Genomic DNA, 15,084 nt, shown 5'->3' on the forward strand with positions numbered 1-15,084 from the left:
GATGTTCGTTTCCAAGTGAGAACGACAAAAGCAGCACTGACTTGGACCCTGCCACCCTTTTAGTTGAAGAACATCCCATACAAGATTCCTGTCATGAAAAAGAAGCCAGCCAAACAGAGTGGATTTGAGAGGCCAGTTGGCTTTCCAAAGTTTGTGTGGGAAGGGGGAGGGAAGAGGCGGGGTGAGTGAGGTGAGGGCGGAGTAGAGTCGTTTAACAGTGATGGGGTGGGTGGTGGAGTCTGTAGAGCAGATGAGGGAGTCATGTGGCCCCATTTGAAGGATGTTCAGGCGAGAGAAATGAAGGGTGGCGGAGGACCAAAGGGGACAAAGGGGGGGGGGAATATGAAGTTGATAGTCCGATTTCCAGATGGGCGACAATGAGGACCATGAGTCAATGAGCATGGACCAGGTGAAGATGCCCCTGGTGTGAAAAAAGGTGAGAAGCGTCGGGGGAAAATGGGATTCCAGGTTGTGAAGGGTGGGGTCAAGTGCAATGAAGACGGAAGAACCAGAAGAGAAAGACCATTTGAGAATACTGAAGAAAAAACGTTGATTCTTGCGAAAGCAGCACCAGATGGGAGATCCATTGCAGATCCCAAGAGTGGATCTTCTGAGCCAGAAATCTAAGCTGCGACCCTTTAAATATTTCTGCTTGATAAGAGTAGACCATGGGCTGTTCCCGAAGAAGGCCCTGTGCATGGATTTGACGATGAGAGCATTGCCAAAACGCCGCATATTAATAAGACCCCAACCGCCATTCTTTTTGGGAATGGTGATGAAATCCATTCGTGCCAGGTGTAATTTCGATTGGTAGGAATGGCCTCCCCAAAGGTAATTAGCGGCAATTGACTGAATGATTTTGTGAACTTTTGCAGGGAGTACAAAGAGATGACCCCAATATACTGATAATTGGGAAAGAACCGCTTGTACAAGGACGAAACGGCCAGCAAGTGATAAAAGTCTGTGTTCCCATTTGGATATTTTGCTATAGAATCTGTCCATGAGCCATAACCAATCAGCAAATTTGTTATTTTTGACTTTGAGTCGGAAACCAAGATATGGGAGGCCTTCCGTGAAGAGTGCGAGGTTGATGCCGAAACGAGTCGCTACCCAAAGGGCAGTGGCAAGGTTGGAGTTGTTATGAAATAACTTGGTTTTGTCATTATTGATGAATAGGCCAGTTGCCGCATGGAACTTCTGAAAGATGATGTATAAGCATGCCCAAGATGATTTACATAGCATGGCGAAAATAAGAATGTCATCAACAAAAAAGTTATGAGAGAGAGAGATGTCCTTACAAATCTTAACCGGCTTACACCTCCCCTGTGAGACTGCAAGGTTGATATGCGAACTAAGAGAGTTCATCACCAAAATAAAGAGAAGAGGGGACAGTGGACATCCCTGACGGAGCCCTCGTTCCGCCTGGAAGAAGGTGGATGGAATTCCGTTGATAATGACAGAGTAGTGAACGGATTCAACACATGCCATAATCCATCTGCATGCCCGTGGCGAGAGTCCGATTTTTGCAAGTAGAACTCGGATGAAGCTCCAACTGACACAGTCAAATGCCTTTGAGAGATCAATCTTGAGGGCGGCCGCGTCAATGTTCTTGGAGGAAATGGCAAAAAGACCTTCTTGTGCAAGGGCGACGGCATCAAGTATGAGCCGATCCTTCAAAAAAGCATGTTGCTGAGGAGATATATAGGAACTGAGAGTTTTTTTCATGCGTTCAGCAATGATCTTAGAAACGATTTTATATAGAGCATTGCACAGGGCAATGGGCCTGTAATCCCCGAAGGATGTTGGTTTCTCTATCTTTGGTATTAAGGCAATGAAGGTGGCCGATAGTGCACTGTTAATGTTCCCAGCTTGGCAGGTAGCATTTACCATGTTGAGAAGATCGTCTTTGAGAATATCATAGAAATGTGAGTAAAATTCGATTGGAATACCGTCAGGCCCGGGGCTTTTGTCCTTCTTGAAGCCTTTTATGATGCTAGAGAGTTCCCCTTCCGAAATAGGTCTGAGGAAGAGATCATTAGCAGCAGCGTCAAACATGGTCGGGAGGTGGTTAACCGCCCACATCATGTCATAGATGTCATTATGTTGGCGTTTGTATTGACCTCTGAAGAATGAAGTTGCCTCGGCAGAGATGTCATGCTGAGTGTTGTGGGTGTTGCCCATCGAATCATTCATACTCCAGATCGAATTCCTTGTTCTGCGCGCGCTGGCGATGTTGTGGAAAAACTTAGTGTTCCTGTTGCCCTGTTTGAGCCAGAGAGCTCGACTTTTCAATCTCCATGAGGCCTCCTCTTTTAGGAGCAGATCTTGTTTCCGTTTCTCAAGGGACCATAGGAGGATCTTCTTGTCGAAGGATAGTCCGTGAAGATGGATGGAGGACGAGATGAAATTTATTTCTTGCGAGATATTGCTTAGATCCCGAGAGTCGGATGCTTTTTTCTTGATTTGCCATGACTTTACGTCCCCCCTGAGTTTGTCCATCTTTTCGCGGAAGGTGAGGAAGGGAGCATCCTCAGAGAGAGTGATATGGCCCCAAGTGGACTTGACAAAGGCCTCAAAGGAATGATCCTGTAGATGAACTGTATTAAACTTGAATGAGTAACCCTTCCTTTGTTGTTCATTGACCCATGCTAATGAAATGGGTTTGTGATCGGAGGTGGCGGCAACACCAGTTTTGGCTGTGGGCATCCCCCAGTCCTCAATGATAGAAGAAGACAGGATGAAACGATCAATTCGCTTAGCAATATAAGCGTTACCCACTCTCCCATTGTTCCACGTGGGGGCCATAGGAACCGGAGGGACGTCGACCAGGTCCCTATTGAGGAGCTCAGCACGCATTTTAACTGCTAAACTGTCCATAGACGAGCAGTGACCCCAACATTCTTGTGAGCAGAGCGTGAAGTTGAGATCACCCGCAATGATCAAAGATTGTATGTCAAGGATGCCTGTTAGGAGAAAAGAGTCCCAGAAGGGGGTTCTGTTCTTGTAAGGCGCGTAAACATTGAGCAGCTTTATTGGTCGGGGTCTTCCCCGAATGCTCGCGGAGAGGAGAATACCAGCTTGACATTTGTATGCGATGGCTTTGACCATAAGAGGGTTCCAAAGGGACACTAGACCTCCCGACAGGCCCTCAGCACTGATTGCCGACATGTGCCAGGAGGGAAACATTCTTCTGAAGAAAGCGATTGCAGACGAACTGGTGTGCATGGTCTCCTGTACAAAAATGATGCATGGATTTTCCGATAGGAATGTAGCTTTCAAAGCCAAGAATTTTGGGGCCATTCCTAAACCCCGAATGTTGTAAGAGACGAGGAAGGTCATTTAGAAGAGCTTCCAGCCACGCTTGCTCTAAGAGGCTGAGGGGGAGGAGACTCAAGGATGGGGACGTCGATGAGAGGAAGGTTAATGACACCCAAATCTGTGGCGATCAATCGTCCTCTAAAATGCCTGCTGCCACCTCTGGTTTTTTTGCGGACGGTAATGTTCTTGGCGGAGGCGGGACTGATGGAAGGGAAGGCGGGCTTGTGGATGGTGAGCGGTTCAAGGATGGGAGGGTGACGGTTCAGGAGTTGGTCAATGTCGTTGTCCGGTTCATTGAGAGGGGAGGAGACAGGGGAGTTGAAAGGGGTCGAAGAAGGGTGAAAATCTTTGGTTGATGGAGATGGAGGGGACGAGGATATTTGTATTGGATGGGAACCGACAACGAAATCAGCGACATTCAAGGGGAGCGGGGAGGGGACCGAGTTCTCTTCTGGCTGTTCCGGGATGGGAGGGCATGAGAAGTCGGCCATATTCATGAGAGGGGGAGATATCGGGGGGCTTTTAAAGTCGGCGAGGTTAGGCGATTCTCCCTTATTAGCATGATCAGAGGACATAAAGGAGAAATGTCGCCCTGAAGGCTGTCACTATCAGATGGATCCTTGGTTTTTATAGAGCGAAGGGGCCTCGTTCTCCTGTATTTACAATCATTGTGTAGATGGCCTGTGCGGTGGCAAGTGGAGCATCTGAAGGGGATGCCCCAGAAATCAATTCTCTGATATATACGGGATCCTTCCCATATGATTTCTAGCTGTTCGGGGTAGCCGCCTTTGTAAGGCCTCTCAATGAGGATCCAAGCAATGCGCTTATCCTTTTCCCCCCGAATCCATGGGTCAACATAGATAAATTTACCAATCGCATTGCCAATTGATTCGAGAGATTCCTGCGTCCATAGCTCGAGTGGGAGATTGGGAAGCTTTAACCATATCAAAGAGTGGGAAGGTGTGTTCTTGAGAGGGTCAAAGCCCATGTACCACCTTGAGAGCGATAGGAAACTCCGTCCAGATACCCACGGTTTATCCAGAACCCTTTCTAAGTCCTCCTGCTTTTGGAAGTGGAAAGAATACCATTCTTTCATCATACGGGAGATAATGGGAGTGTAGCCGATTATAGGCATCCATGTTTTTGAAATCCATGCTCTCATGTCTGCTTCGGCCAGTTCGGGGAAATACCATTTCCCAACAAGAGCAAACTTCTGTAGACTGTCTATGCGCTCAGTCAAAAAAGACCCGGAGATCGTGACCGCCTTTGGGGGGGGGACCGTCTTAGCTGGTGCTCTGTTTTTTTTCCGGCGGGATAACTGTTGCTGAGATGCGAAGAGGGGAGGGTCCCTTAGCCGTGAAGGGAGGGAGCCTGACAGAGTGTCATGCCAGCTGGGGTTCCCACTTGTAGCATAGATAGCCTCTTCGGTTTCAATGGCCGCCGCCAATAGAGCCTTTGTACCCGGGGAGTCGCTGTCTGCGGCCATCCCCAGGCCGGTGAGAGATCCCAAAAAGACCGAGGGGAGATCCAAGGGAGGGCCCCGTACAATCGAAGGCTTGATTTAGAACCGTCGAAAAAGAAGCCGACGGAGAGAGATGCCCAGATGGAAAGTCGGAGGTGGGAGATAAGAGCTGGATGGGATACGGAGTCCTGACAAAATTCAAGTCCCAACAAGGTAGAAGGCCCAAAAGCTGACAAAGAATGATCTAAGAGAGGAGAATGGTGGCGCGGGTGACGTTGTGAACCGCCATAACCGCAGATCCCATGCAAGGTGGTGAGCAGAAGGGGCAGTGGTTGCAGAGAGGAAGGTGAGGAGTTATGACTGAGAGCCGGGAAAACGTGAATTTTGAAAAAGAGCCGGAAAGACAATCGGAAAAAACGTGTGCTCCCGGAGAGAGCGCTATGCTTCCGGGCGATTGTTACAGTCTATGCAGCAGCAACAGCACTGTAAAACTATCCACCATTTCCCAATTCGAATTCTGAAGTCTTGACAGGGCCGATAAATGTAAAATGATGCTCTGATTTTCTTGACTAGTGCACAAAGCATGTTGCAGACGGCCTGGAGTTGGCTGAGAGAGCTTGCCAGAACTGTGGAAGGGAAGAAATACCCTTCAACCCCAAAATGAGACCTGAAGGAGGAGAAAATCCTCTGTGTAGGAGCCAATTGGCGAAAGAACAAGAGGCGAGGAGATTACCAGGACCCAGATAGCAAAGACTTATGTGATAAACCAAATAAAAGCAGCTATACTGAGAGCGATATCTAATACTGACTGAAACGTTATATAAATCCCGGATCCAGATAGAAAAACTATATAACAGCAGAGACTTATGTGATAAACCAAATAAAAGCAGCTATACAGAGCGCGATATCTAATACTGACTGAAACGTTATATAAATCCCGGACCCAGATAGTAAAACTATATAACAGTAGCAATACGAGCATAAAACAGGGGAGCCGTACCTGGAGTCGCGCAGAGGACACCGGATGCAGAAGGCTGAGCCATGGACGCCGGGAGAGACAGGGAGGAGGCGTGAGCCTCCGGTCCACAAGGACCAGAGGAGAGTGGAAGCGTCAAGAATGAGCCGAGGCGAGGTTAAAAGGATGGCGGAATGTGTAGTGGTGTAGACACGTCGTCGAGGGATCAGGCGGAGGACGTAGCCGAGTGTCTAGCCATGCAAGAGCAGCCAATGCATGAGCCTGTAGTTGACGTGTGAAGGATTGTGGGTCTGGCCAGCAAATGCAGATTATTGGCTGGGGGCGGTTGGCAGAACCAAAGCCTGGCTCGTAGGTGGATACCGCGGATTATTGGCTGTTGGTAGTAGTCGTGATAGGCTGAAAGCGGATTATTGGCTCCTGGTGAGTGGTCGTTGGCCAGAGGACGCCATGGCTGTAGCTAGCTTCCCACCCAGCGCGCGCGCAGCTCCACTCTTCAGGGCTTCTTTGTTCAACTTTGCCATCTTTTATTATACATCATATTCTTACGGTTTCCATCAATTTTACCATTCCTTACGTAACACGTCTATTTGTTTGCAATTGGATTTTAAAACAAAATTAATTTAACTATGCACAAGTTTAAAGTTGATGGTATGAATTTAATTTCGAGAAAATATTTTAGTAATAATTAGAATAAAGGCTTTCAGGTTAATATTTTTAAGAATCAATAAGATCGAGAATTGAGATTTATTCACAATTTTGATATATAGTTTTTAAATAGTTAAAAATTTAAATTGAAAAAATTTTATAATCATTAAATATTTATTATTATAATATTATTTTTTTATTTTCATATATGTTTTTTTTAAGATTTTAGATGTAAGATAGTTATTTATATTTATAAAATAAATTATTTATTATTTAATTTATATAATTAGATTGATATTAATATAAATATAGTGAATGTTAATAGGCATTAATTTATGATAAACATTAACACACTTCTCATGAACATTTTTATAATTAAAAAAAATCAATATATATATATAATTTTATTTTAAATTATTATCATAATTATGAACAAAAATAATATATGAGTAAGCCCAAAGGGATACCTTAAATGGTTGAGTTCCTGTTGCTAAAGCACTTTCCCAATTTGGGAGGTCACGGGGTCAAATCTCCTCCTCGGGGTTAGGCCTGTTAAGATTGGCTGACGGGCAGATTCCTTTGGGTGGATCTGCGCCGACATTTTCCCGTGGATGTAGTGTGGATCTGCGGACGTGGATGTAGTGTGGATCTGCGGATCTGCCCTGATATTTTCCCGTGGATGTAGCGGCCACTCAATGACCGTGCCCCGATATTTTCCCGTGGATGTAGTGTGGATTGTAGTGTGGATCTGTGGATCTGCCCCGATATTTTCGGCCGACGGGCAGATCCCTTCGGGTGGATCTGCCCCGATATTTTCCCGTGGATGTAGTGTGGATCTGCGGATCTGCCCCGATATTTTCCCGTGGATGTAGCGGCCACTCAGTGACCGTGAACCACAGCTTAAAAAAAATAAAATAATATATGAGTTAAATATATATACATCTTCCACTTTACTATGGAGATTCTTATCTTGTAAATACATTTTGTTATAATATCATGCTTTCTCAATACCATATGCCCAAAGAAAACATAACTCATTTCATATTACACTTGTTTATATGGCATTTTCTTTAATTAATTAATTTAATTAAAAGTAAAAAAAAAATATAACATTTTTTTTTGGATCAAATCGACTGAGTTCTCCAATGTTTACATTAGGCTTGCTTGAAAAATAGTAGCTCAAGGACATTTAAGTTTGGCTCTGGGCTACACCAACCTTTAACTGTCCTGATTTTTGGTGAGGAAGTTTGAAGTGTCAAAAGGGTGACCGCAAACAACCCTTAAAGCCCAATGGGTCTGGGTTACAAAAGTTTGAAGTTTCTTATTGATGGCCACAACGATCATTAAAGTAGCCAGCTTTTTGATATCACGAAATGACCTAACAGTACACCCCATTACACACTTTGTAAGCAAGTATAACAATTTTTTATGTAGTTGAAAGAATAACTTGGGCTTAGACAGACATTTGTGGACGAGTTTCAAATTTGATTTTTCAACACTATTAACAATAATGAAAAATATTATATGGAGATTAAAAGCTTACCATTTCATAATAATGATAGATAATTAAATTAAAATTTGAAATGAAAAATATTTTATGGAAATTAAAAACTTACATTTCCATAATAATAATTAAATTAAAATTTTGAAATATTTTTTCCATAATAATAATTAATAATTAAATTAAAATTCTGAAATCAATTTTAGAATTACACATTTTTTTTTTTTTAAAAAAAAAACAAAATTTAGTGGATGGGTGGAGAATTGCCTGCCGTCAACATACTCCATACTATTTTATTCTTGAAGTGCCATTCCCATGCCGTATTCTTCCATCCTGCATTGTCTCTTTCATACTTTATATATATAAATATGTTGTCTCTTCCCTCGTGTATATATATAAAAGTCGGGATACTATAAAGAGAATCCAGCTATCCGCTGCTATCATATCAGCAAAGAGTAATTCTTGTTGGCCGCAGACAAACCATCATCCTCCTCTCGTATTTGCAACACCGTTTTGATCTCAGTTCAGATGCTTCACCCGTCTCTCCATCATGACTGAGGTGCCGCTAAGAAAACTCGACCGTGAGGCCTAGCCTCTGTTAGATTCCATTGATGTCCTGGACCCGAAACGCTTCCACGGAGAAGAGACAGACCCGTTTCTTCATCTACTGCAACTAGATCAATTCTTCGCAGATGACGACAGAAAAAAAGAATTTGCCCCCAATGAGGAACTCGTGAACGGAGTCATGAGAGGCCTGGAGAAAGAGATGGTAGCGACATGTCCCACTTCGTACCCTTCCTCCAACTCTGGGGATAATTCTGCAGGCTCTGATATTTACAGCGGTCATGAAGGTCAAACCCCAGATTCGGACTTGGGGGTCGATCTGTGTCATCTCCTAGAGGCTTCAGACGACGAGCTTGGCATTCCCCCAAGCACCGTTCTGGACATGGAAGATTTATGTCATCTTCGAAGGAAACATCCGAGAGTTTGCGAGAGAACCTTGGTGAAAACTGGTACTTGGAGAACGACTTTGAAAACTATCAACAGTTTGCATTCTACGAAGATGCAGCCTGGGATGCTGTTCAGCTTGAGGATTATATGAACAGAAGTTTCCTCAGCGAGGCCATGTTATTCGATGGACAATATTCTGCCGTATGGAGACTGTAATCTGCCCATGGCATGTAATAATTGCAAGCTTTCTTTATATATGTAAGGCTGGTGTTTCAATCTCGTCGAGACAAGACGTACTACAACATTTTAACCATCACAAAAGTTGATTTCTTGAATAGTTTGGCAAATTATCCAACGCATATCGTTTAGCATTGTTTTAAATTTGGTATTTGACATTTAGGAGCTTTGATATTAATGTAATAGAACAAATCCTCAGAAGTTATCTTTCCAATTTAAATGCACACCAATCCACCAAATCTTGTCTTATCTTAATTAATAGCTAAATTATTTTTAATGTCTATGTGATAACGCAAGGCAGCTAAAGGTGCACTCAATGATAAATTGACAGACATCCCAGCGTAAAAAGGTTTCATTACTCGTCCCTTCAGTTGGCCGTCCATAGTCAAAGTTGTTGCTTCACCTTATAATACATTAATAATGTATAATGTGTTCCATTCTTTAATTTGATTTAAGGTTATATATATATATATATGTATTCTCTTAATCTTATTTTATGAATAGGATATAAAATTGCATTTTGCAAATGTATTTGGTGTATTTTGATAGAATTGTATCATATTTTGTGAAATTTTTCATAATAATAATTATTCAAAAATATAATTATCTTGTTATTATTTTAATCAACACTTCATAGAAGAAAATATTTACATTTCAAAATGAGAACTTTGCTAGGATGTTGTCCTTATTCAATAAAATTATTAAAATTCATGATGTTTTGCTTCTTTATTTTCGACGATCATCGAACTCCCATAAGCCTTCTTAATACCCACTTTAGAGGGCCAATCTCCAATCCAATTAGGTTCCCTAAAAACATAGGTACAAAAGAATAAACCAAAAGTATCTCTCACATTACAAATCTCCTCCAAAACTTGTAATAATTGTTGCTTGTGACATCCATGAATTCCTTTAACCGGGTTGATAACTACCATGGACTCTCCAATGATTTGTAGGGTCTTACATCATTTTTCTTTGACAAGGAGAAGGAGTTTTATTAAAGCCATGAGGTGAGCATAATTGTTTGTATTCACACTAAGAACCATCTCTAAGGTAAACAAATTATTTTCAAAAAAGTAGAGTTTAGGTCCTCCATCACAAGATCACCCACCATCCTAAGAAGCTCCATCAAAGAAATCCCACGGTTTGGAATTGTCTAACTCTTCAGGGAAAGGGAACCTAGTGTTTGGAGGTTGGTCTTTTTGGGGAGGACCACAAAAGATAGTAGGGCTCTATGCTATCATTTTGTTTGGACAAAAAGGACATCGTGGAAGACAACCTTTTTTGGCTAGCCAAGTTCCGTAGGAGATGATCAAAGGGATGGTTATGACTTTTTTAATTGCTCAATCATCAAACCAATTTTTCCAAGCCTCCAAAAAACTACCACTAGCCAACTCCTTTCCAATATTAAGGTTTGAATGGTAGAGGGAAAAAGTCTAATTTTTGAAGGGACAATTAAAGATGAGGTGTTGAACAAATTATTCTCCAGCCTTGCAAAGGGCACACCAACTCAGTCCTTCCAAATGTCATTTTTGTAAATTGTCCCAAGTAGGAACCTTGTTTTCAAGTAAACACCACATGAAGAGTCAGGATTCTGCCACACATTTTAATTTCAACAAGTGTTTCCACCAACATATATGTTCCCCTTTTAATCTATGAGTAATAAGCTGAATGTAACCCAACTTTGGGGTATAATATCGAAAGGGTGAATGTGACCAGTGCAACTCATCCTCCTTGTTAATTAGCCTTATGTGAGAGGAATAAAGCTTTGAAATTAAGCCCATCGAAGCATCACCATCTGCATCTAGAATTCCTAATTTTTCAACCAACTGCCATCCTTGTCCCTAAATATCAATAGTTGTCATGTCCACTAGTTGATTTAAAGTATGGATGACATTTTTGTTGAGGTTGTCTACCAAGTCTTGAGGAAGATGGAAGCCTTCCCCGTGTTAGCGCTTGAGATTTCACCCTAGGCTGAGGAAGGTAAACCTTCAAGGCAACATCAAACCATTTCACCTCGTAGCTAGCCCTACGGGGTATGAGAAGGCTCTCTCCGGTCAAACTCGGTAGATCTTTCAATAGGATGAGCTGATCCAATTAGGAACACTGATATTAGGCTAGTAAACTGATAAGGAGGGTTGATTTAAAGTTTTTGGGGTTTTTGGTGGCAATTTGGAGGGAGTGCAATTCAGGGTGTGGGGATTGAGCTCAGTTTTTGCAGGTGGGTCTTTTGGGCAAGGAAGGAGTTTGTGCTGATGCCTTAAGCTGAGATGGATGATCAAGGAAGAAAGAGAGGGAGCTAAAGAGGGCAAACAATGACTTTGAATCCTCTTTAGACAGTGGAAAACATAAATATTAAACAAAATTGAAAGCTGAGCATGGCATGCATGAATTCAAACTTTATCACTTCTTTTGTTTAATTAGCAGCAATAGAATAAGAGATGGAACACATAAACACACTTACAATGACAAGTAGGAAACACACCATCAACACAATAATCCACAAGAATCCACAATGATGTCTGCAAAACCCTGGCCTTCCTTTTCCTCAAATTGCAGAGATACAAGTAAAATATACAATAGAGCTTCTCCCTCAAGAGTCCAACCATGAAAATGAGCAAGAGAAGGCATAATATAGATCATCTAACTCCTTTCCCCACCTCTAGGGGTCGAGATCAGCTTCCTAGGAGCAGTTTGAACTAATTCTAAACTGAGCACTAGATAATAGGCAGTCAAAACAACTTGCCTCTAAAACTTAGGTAACCCATCCATGCATTTAATATTCACTATTTACATTAAGGAAACTTCTAGAAGTGTTAAAGGAGAGTAAATGTATCCATGTGCCATGAAAATTACCCAACAATCCATCATTTACATACATCAAAAGTCAACCAAAGTAAAAACAGTGTTTTGCAGGCCGAAATAATCAAAATGGTGAAATTTCCCTGAGTGGTCGTGCCCCTCCCTTGGAGTGGTCGCGCACATTGGCAGCTGTGTTTGAAGGCCTTCCTGGTGTCCCAATCAGGTGCAAGATAGCTTGTTGGAAAGGTCTATGAGTCTACTTTCCAACCCCACTGGAATTTCTGAATTTGGAGTTGATTTGACCCCTCAAAAGTCATTTTATCCCAAGGCAGCTTTCTGCAACTCAAAAAAGGGGCAGAAAGTCAAAATTTGCATGTATTTTGAGCTTTTGGAAGTCCAAATCTCCATAAAATTTTAAGTCCATCCATAGGCAAGTGTATTTTTGCATGAAAATTCCAAAAATGTAGAGTTTTCCCCGTTCTGAGCTGTCCCCATGAGTGGTCGCGCGCGGGGTGAGACCACTCTAATGGCCAAAACCTGTAAAATTCTCAAAAATGCCAAAAATGCCTCAAAAATCTCAAAATTTCTTGGGTTTGCTGCTAGGAGGAGGCTAATGAGTATCATGGTGAGTGAGAGAGGCCTCAGCCAAGATACGGAGCGGGTTGGTCTTCTTCTTCCGTTTTTGTGCCTTGGTCAAACTCCTTGGATCCGGCGATTGTAATTTTGGCATTTCTCTAAAACCATGACACCTGTGTAAAAAGTGAAAGAGGTTTTCCTTCTTTGGCATGTTACGGACAAAAACCTCTCTCCGTTTTCCGAAATTCATCTTTTATTGCTCTGAAACATCATTTGAGTGCAACTTGTCCCGATGTGTGAAACAAGGGATTTTGTCGAAATGGAGCGAAATGAAGGGGATAAGGGGCTTCTAAATTCTTGGGGAAATTTTTGGAAGTAGGGAGGGATGTTAGGAAGCAGGGGAAAGTGGAATCTCAGAGATTGAGTGAGGGGAAGGGGTCGAAAAGGGAAAAACACAGGCCAAACCTAGAAAATTGCCAGGTTGTAGCTAGAAACTAGGGTTTGTGCAAAAATGAGGAATTTGGGGGATCTGAGTGATGGGAAGCATTTGATAAGGTACTTTAAGGATAGGGGAAGGTGTATGAACATCAGGAAACAAGTTTTGCTGATGATTTGACCATCCAAGAGAAATTGGCTTTCAAAACCCTAGGAGAGGGAAATGAGCTTGCCTAGGCACAACTGAAGCATGAAAAAGATGTAAAATGACCCATTAGATACTGACATGACGATGACAACCCTCTGAATGATGATACACTCAGCTGAATGATGACATAGACTGACATTTGGGCAAAGCCTAGACTTAATGCCTAGTGACCAAATTTTGCTTGAAGACTCACTGAAATGACAAAATTTGACCTTGACACTTCAAAATCACTTTGTAAGAGCACATTTGATCACTGGAGGAAGGCTGGAAAGACTGACACTAACACCCCGCACCCAAACCAAGGGTAATGCCTACTCTTAATTTCTATCCATTACCAAATTTCATGAAATACCTTCTTTAATCAAAGGGAAATAGTCAATGAATTCCTTCCATAATACTAAGATCTTAGTTTGAGCTTTGTTAGGTTTCCTTATCCACTCTTCTAGAGTCCTAGGGTGTACATCTTTCCTGTGGATCACTTCTATCCATAGGATTTTAAAAGAAATAAGACTCCATCTTACCTTAACAGGAAGCACTTTTGCAAAGAGAGGGAGATTCTTTAACCCCCATCGCCCAAAGGCTTTGGGAGAATGATTTTGTCCCACTTTATCAATGACATGACAAATTGATCCTTGGAACTTGCCCACAAGAATATTCGATAGACTTTGCGAACCTCTTCCATAATCCCTTTCAGGATCCATGTGAGCATCGTCCAATAGATGAGAATGGATTTGAGGATGAATCTCACTTCAATAAGCCACCCAACTCTGGACAACCAACGCACACTCCAGATTTTGTCTTTTCTCCAATTTCGCAACCTGCTAGGTGTAGGGAAAAATCCCCAAAATATGGAGAGCTTCCTAAGAATCAAGTGAGAGCAATGAGATGGATAACTTGGATACATTAGCTTCCATGCCCATGGAGGCCTCTAAGAGACCCAAACCATATTGTAGAAAATTTTCGTCTCTATGCAAGCCATTGCAAAAAATAAAAATATCATCAACGAACAACAAATGTGGTAAAGAAAAATTTTCTATGATAGTCATAACTTTGAACGCCATCCATATTTAGCATTGAAAAATATTCTACTTAAGTCTTTCACCTCTAATATGAATAGAAATGATGACAGTGAATAACCCTACCTGAGAAGGAACATCGTTGATTAAGATCGTTAAGGAAACCAAAGTATGAAAACTCATAGCCCGTTGAATGAAATGTACTTTGCAAGCCAAATGAGTGAGAAGGAGATATATGTAGAGTCAGCCTATCTGTTCAAAAGCCTTAGATAAATCAATTTTTAGGACTACTCCTTTAAGTTTCCTAGTTTAAAAACTATGAGTACCTTCTTGGGAGACTCCAACAACTTCATGGATTTGGTGACCTTCTAGGAAGCCAAAATATTAATAGGAGATGGCTTTGGATATTATTGGATTGAGTCTCCAAGTACTAAGTGTTGCAATAATTTTGTAGATGTAATTGCGAATGGAAATAGGTCTAAAGTCAACAAATGTGTTTGGATTGTCCATACTAGGAATCAAAGCATTGAATTTGAAGTTAAAAGAGGTGAGGAATTTCCCAATCTACCTAAATGTATCCACAACCTTGGAAAGATCATTCCCAAGCAGTTCATATAGACCTATAAAAATTCTATAATCCATCCATCTAGACCTAGGCATTTTCCCTTTTAGAAGCCATGCAACACTTCTTGAAGCTCAGAGTCTGAAACTTCTTCCATCAGCTATAAATTTTCCTCCTCATTAACAAAACATTGAAACGACAAAATCCAAAGAAACGACATGAAGTTGTGTAATAAATATTTATTTAGTTATTGAATACTTGAATGATGAATATAATCCTTCATGGTGGTGTGCCTATATAGGCATTGACTAGCAACAAAGGTGAATGGACATGATTTGGACCATAACCTTCCATAACTAATATAACAAATTAGCAATTAAATGATTATATATATATAT

The 15,084-nt window shown here is 41.7% G+C and overlaps 1 pseudogene; it reads left to right on the forward strand.

Moving 5' to 3' along the window:
* Positions 1-5,804: 5,804 nt before the first annotated feature.
* Positions 5,805-9,069, forward strand: LOC149170739 (uncharacterized; annotated as a pseudogene).
* The last annotated feature ends 6,015 nt before the right edge of the window (positions 9,070-15,084 follow it).

The sequence above is a fragment of the Pinus tabuliformis genome, chromosome 4_2, assembly GCF_031772625.1.
Source record: "Pinus tabuliformis cultivar Carrire ecotype Pingquan chromosome 4_2, CPIR1, whole genome shotgun sequence".
Lineage (NCBI taxonomy): Eukaryota > Viridiplantae > Streptophyta > Pinopsida > Pinales > Pinaceae > Pinus > Pinus tabuliformis.